At 51.1% G+C, this 5,393-nt stretch overlaps 1 pseudogene across 1 annotated transcript; it reads left to right on the top strand.

Annotated features, from left to right (window-relative positions):
* The first annotated feature begins 1,500 nt into the window (after window positions 1–1,500).
* LOC311199226 (olfactory receptor 14A16-like) lies at window positions 1,501–2,424 on the top strand (annotated as a pseudogene). The gene has a single exon. The product of its transcript is annotated as an olfactory receptor 14A16-like (transcript).
* The last annotated feature ends 2,969 nt before the right edge of the window (window positions 2,425–5,393 follow it).

Below are 5,393 nucleotides of genomic sequence, written 5' to 3'. Positions count from 1 at the left end.
CCTTGTGAACAGGGTCCCTGTGCCCTGGGGGTCTGTGTGCTGGGGCAGAGACTGCTGCTGCCAGGATCAGAACTAAGCCTGCCTGGTGGGCTTCCATCAGCATTGCTGAAGAAAGATGCTGTGGGTGGAAAGTGTGACCCATGGAAGGACAGTGTAGGGTCCTTCTGCTGTAGCAAAGGGTGCTGCAAAATCACGAATTGCTCCCAGCTCCAGCACATCCATGTCAACTTTGAGGGACTTTTCAAGAACACCAAGGATGCATTTTCCACTCCGGGTGAAGGGACTTTGCTTTGAATTTCCTGCTCTTGTGGACTGGGTGGGAAGTGAGAGCTGAGCTTTTCTTGACAACTTTGCAGAAGGCAGTACAAACCCATTTGTCATTAGGACTTGTCAGAGCATCTCCTGAGCCCTGCACACACAGAGGTTCCCCGGAGCAGTGCCCTGATGCCAGGAGGGGTCTGCAGAGCTGACCTGAGTGCAGAGCAGGTAGGTTGAGGTCTGTGAACACAGAGCAGGAGGTGACATGGGCAAAGAGAATCAGCTGCAGGGACAGCTCCAGGCAGCAGAGACATTGTGAGGGAGGAGCTGCTCCCAGAAATGCTGTGCTAGTGGGGATTTGGTACCTCCCAGACATCCTCTGCTGTGCAGACACTTTCCCACACAGACCCCCGGGTTTCTGCCACCCAGCACAGACTCTGTGCCTGGAAATCCAGGGTTTCAGACTGAGCCATCTCATTGGCAGCCCAACCCATGTTGAGGACAAATCCCTGAGTGCCTGTCTGTCCATTCCTGTCTTCCAGGCCTGGCTAAAGCATTTCTCTGTTTCCCCTCCTGTCTTTGCTGCCTTCGTCTCCCCGTTACCTGGGGCTCTGGGCATGTCCATTGGAGGTCCTGGCACTGAGATGACCCTCACTTCAAGATCCCCATCTGTAGGACTGAGAACTGGATTCCTCATCTCTCTGTGGGGTCCAGTTTCTTCTACAGGGAACACCAGAGAGTCCAGCACAGGGCAGCTGAGACCAGGGCTGATAGACAGAGCAGCTCTCCCCACTCTGCACTCAGGGGAAGGTTTCACTGGAACTGCTGTAGCAAGGTCAGGGAGTTCTGACACAAGAAACACTCCTCAGTTGCAGTGAGGAGAAAACCCAAGCTCCAAAGCTCTGCTCTGCCTTCAGGTGAAATTTGAGTGACTGCTGAAAAGCTCATTCCTATCCACAGGGGATTTAGTCTGAGATCACACCATCCTTCTGTTTACTGACTGCTGCCAGGCAGGACTGAGTTCTTGAGAGCCACAGCTGACCCTCCTTTCAGCACTGGCCTGGTCAAGCCAGAACAAAACAGACCTCCCGAAAGCAACCTGCCAAAAATCTTACTGAATACAGAGAGTAAATCTGAGGGTATTCCCTAAGAATTGGAAGAATTTTTCCTTGAAGAAGAGTTCCCTAAATTCTCACTGTGCCTTTTCCTCCTTGGACAGGTTTCCTCACTTCATGGCAGCAGATGTCCAACAGCAGCTCCATCAGCCAGTTCCTCCTCCTGCCCTTTGCAGACACACGGGAGCTGCAGCTCCTGCACTTCTGCCTCTTCCTGGGCATCTACCTGGCTGCTCTCCTGGGGAATGGCCTCATCATCATCACCACAGCCTGTGACCACCACCTCCACACCCCCATGTACTTCTTCCTCCTCAATCTCTCTGTTACTGACCTTGGCTGCATCTCTACCACTGTTCCCAAATCCATGGCCAATTCCCTGTGGGACACCAGGGCCATTTCCTACACAGGATGAGTGGCTCAACTCCTTTTCTTTGTATTTTTGATCATCACAGAGTTCTGTCTTCTCACTGTCATGTCCTATGACCGCTATGTTGCCATCTGCCACCCCCTGCACTATGGGACCGTCCTGGGCAGCAGAGCTTGTGTCCACATGGCAGCTGCTGCCTGGGCCAGTGGGTTTCTCAATGCTATGCTGCAGACAGCCAATACATTTTCACTGCCCCTGTGCAAGGGCAATGCTGTTGACCAGTTCTTCTGTGAAATCCCCCAGATCTTCAAGCTCTCCTGCTCAGATGCCTACCTCAGGGAAACTGGACTCATTGTGGTTTCTGCCTGTTTAGGTTTTGGGTGTTTTGTGTTCATTGTGGTGTCCTTTGTGCAGATCTTCAGGGCTGTGCTGAGGATCCCCTCGCAGCAGGGACGGCACAAAGCCTTTTCCACCTGCCTCCCTCACCTGGCTGTGGTCGCTCTGTTTGTCAGCACAATCATATTTGCCTACCTAAAGCCACCCTCCATATCCTTCTCTTTTTTGGACCTCATAGTGACATTTCTGTACTCGGTGGTTCCACCAGCAGTGAACCCCCTCATCTACAGCATGAGGAACAAGGAGCTCAAGGATGCCATGTGGAAACTAAGCACCGTATGTTTTTAAGCAGCAATAAACTGTTCATCTCCTTCTGTGTACCACTGGCCATGTATGTCACTTTAGTACCTTTATGTATTTATAGGGGTTTTAGTAATTGGTTTGTTTTTTCTTATTTCTAGTGTCTCTAAGGTATAACATGGTGCACATTCATCTCTGTTGTAATGCAGTATCTCCTGGTCTTGTGTGGCCCGAACACTGCGTAATGACCAGCTCTGCTCTTTTTGCATCACATCTGCCTGCAAACAGCCACAATTTTTAATTTTTTTTGTCCCTTTGAAATGATAAAAAACCACATCTTTTTTATAATTGTACTGTAATATTTTATAATTGAATTGTACCAATGGCAGGAGAAGAAATACTCACCTTCCCCTGTACCTGCATTAGCATTAGTGTTTCCACCTCTCCTGCTGCAGTGGCCATGCCTAAGGACATCTTTTCAGCAAACTAGACAGATGTTTGCACTTCACTTTGCTCATTGGTTTCCATTTCTGCTTGCTCTTGGTCATTCAGATGCCTTTCAAGTCTCTGGATTCTGCTTTCAGCTTCAGAGGGTTAGAAAATGTCCCATCCCTCAGAAGTCTAATGGACTGTTCTGTCAGAAGTGCAGTGTGTTGACAACCTTTCTATGTATCTGATTAAAAGCACTGTTCTGGGAGAGAATCTCCTCTGAAAGCTGACCCCCTTCACATGCTGCTTGGCTGTAGCAGACAGCTGAGGAGAGAGATTTCATGGGTATTACACTGCGTCATGTTTAACTGCTGTTTGTTGTCAGAGAACTCTGTCTGTGCCTGTGAGCACAGATGATGCCAGGAAAAGAGTTGGCAGTCTCAGGAGGCCAGCGAGGGAACTGCTGGGCTTGGGGAAGAGCAAGGTTCTCCAGACAGGGTTGGATCTCAAGAGACTGCTTTTCCTGCCTGTCCAGATCTCCTTAGCAGACCCATATCCATCACAGAATGCTGCTGTCACTTCTATCAACTGATCCATGACAGAAAACACCCATGAGTGAAAAAATGATCCTTCAGGGAAATTCCTTTGAAATCTTCATCACTAAGGACCTAACTAACATCTAAGTAGTGGTAAAAGGCTGATTTTTTTAAATGAAAATGAGTTAGAGAGACATGCTTGTAAGGGTGTTAATGAGCCCCATGGTGCCTTTTCTTCTGAGTCCACAGACCTCAGATACCAAGATGAGAGTGAAGAATCCTCTCAAGAAGTTCAAGTCAGGAGTAATGCCCAAAGTACCTTGAAGCATTAACAGGCCACATTGGGAACCATTACTGACAAAGCCTTCCCAGGGGCTCCTTAGAGCAGACAACTGGAGGTCATGAGGACAAACACAGGCACAGTGCAGGCAGCTCTGATGCTGAGGACACCCTGGCTTGGTCTGATGAAGCAGAAATGCCAAGTGCTGACCCCCATCCCCTGGCCAGGGAGATCCTGATCCTCACCTGTGTCTCAGGGCTCTTCCTTTGTGTGATGCCAAGGGAAGGACAGGGTTATGACACATGATGAACTCCCCTTGGGTGATTGCATAGAGGTAATGATGCTCCATGGCCATGAGAACAGTGTGTTTCCTCTAAGGCCTCTGTGGCAGGGATATGAGCCATAACCAAGGAGACAAAGACCTCATCTCTATCAGGGCCTTTCAGCCTGGCCAGCACCCTTCTCCATCTGTACCACAGCAGCAGAGCTGTGGAGCCTCTGCCAGCTGGATACGTGACCTGGGAAAGAAGGGGAGCAGGGGAGGCTGGTAGAGAGGGGCTGAAGGCAAAGAGAAGAGATGGCAGAGCCCTGCCCTCTGTCACTTACTGGCCTGCAGCAGCTGGGACACGTACAGCTTGGAGATCTCCGCTGGAGAGCTGCTCTCCTGGAGAGCCCTGCTCTCTTCCCAGCCCTCTCTGGGGAGCCTGGGTGGTCTCTCTGCCATCCTATTGGACAGAGAAAAGGGGTAGGAGTTGGGAAGGGGATGCCTCAGCAAACACAACACCTTGGCAGGACGGAGGGGAGGAGGCAGGGAAAGATGTGGACTGAGCTCGGGGGCTCCTCGCCAGCTCCACGCTCCTGTCCTGTCTTGTCGCTGCCCTACCAGGCACTGCGGGGCAGGAGCCGCGGCCGCATCACTGGGGGGTGTCACAAAGGGCAGCGCTGGTGATTCGTCACCCAGGGCCAGGAGAGCCAATGGCGCGCAGCTCCTTTGCGACACACCGAGGCCCGGCTGTGCCTGACACCACAGCACGTCTGATGCCACAGTGACGTGTCTGATGCCATGGTGAAATGTCTGATGCCGTGGTGACATTTCTGATGCCATGGTGACATGTCTGATGCCTGTGTCAAAGGGTGAAGGGACTCAGTACCATTGGAGGGAAGGGGTATAGGTATGGACCCTCCACCTGTCACCTCAGGGCATGTTGAGGATGTTGGTGTGATGGTTTTGGCCTGGCTGGAGGCCAGACACCCACCAAAGCTGCTCCATCACTCCCCTTTTCATTAGGACAGGGGAGAAACTAGATATTGAGAGGCTCAGGGGTCAAGATGAGGACAGGGAGAGATCATCCTGTAATCAACGACACGGCAAAACAGACTCAACACAGAGTGAAGGAAAGAAAACTGTCTAATTTATTACACTGCACTACATACACAGTGACACCAGAGTCGGATAATGAGAAGAGCAACCAGATCTTAAAGCACTTCTCTCACCCCTCCCTTCTTAGCAGATTTCACTCTAGTCCTGATTTCATTCCCATCTTCCCCCCTATTATGGCACAGGGAGGGGCAGGGACTGGGGAATTGGGAGCTTCAGCCAGTTCCTTGCAAGTTGGTTTCTCCAAGATGAGTCCTTTCCCACGGGGCTTCAGCTCTTCACCAGCTGCCCCAGCGTGGGTCACTGCTATGGGTTCAGTCATAAATCACAGTGTCTGTCCGTCCCCGAGATTTCTTGGTAGGACTGCCCTGCTCACCCAGAACAATGCAGGAAT

The sequence above is a fragment of the Gallinula chloropus genome, assembly GCF_964237585.1.
Source record: "Gallinula chloropus genome assembly, chromosome: 19".
Lineage (NCBI taxonomy): Eukaryota > Metazoa > Chordata > Aves > Gruiformes > Rallidae > Gallinula > Gallinula chloropus.
This window is presented reverse-complemented; position numbering and strand designations above follow the sequence as displayed.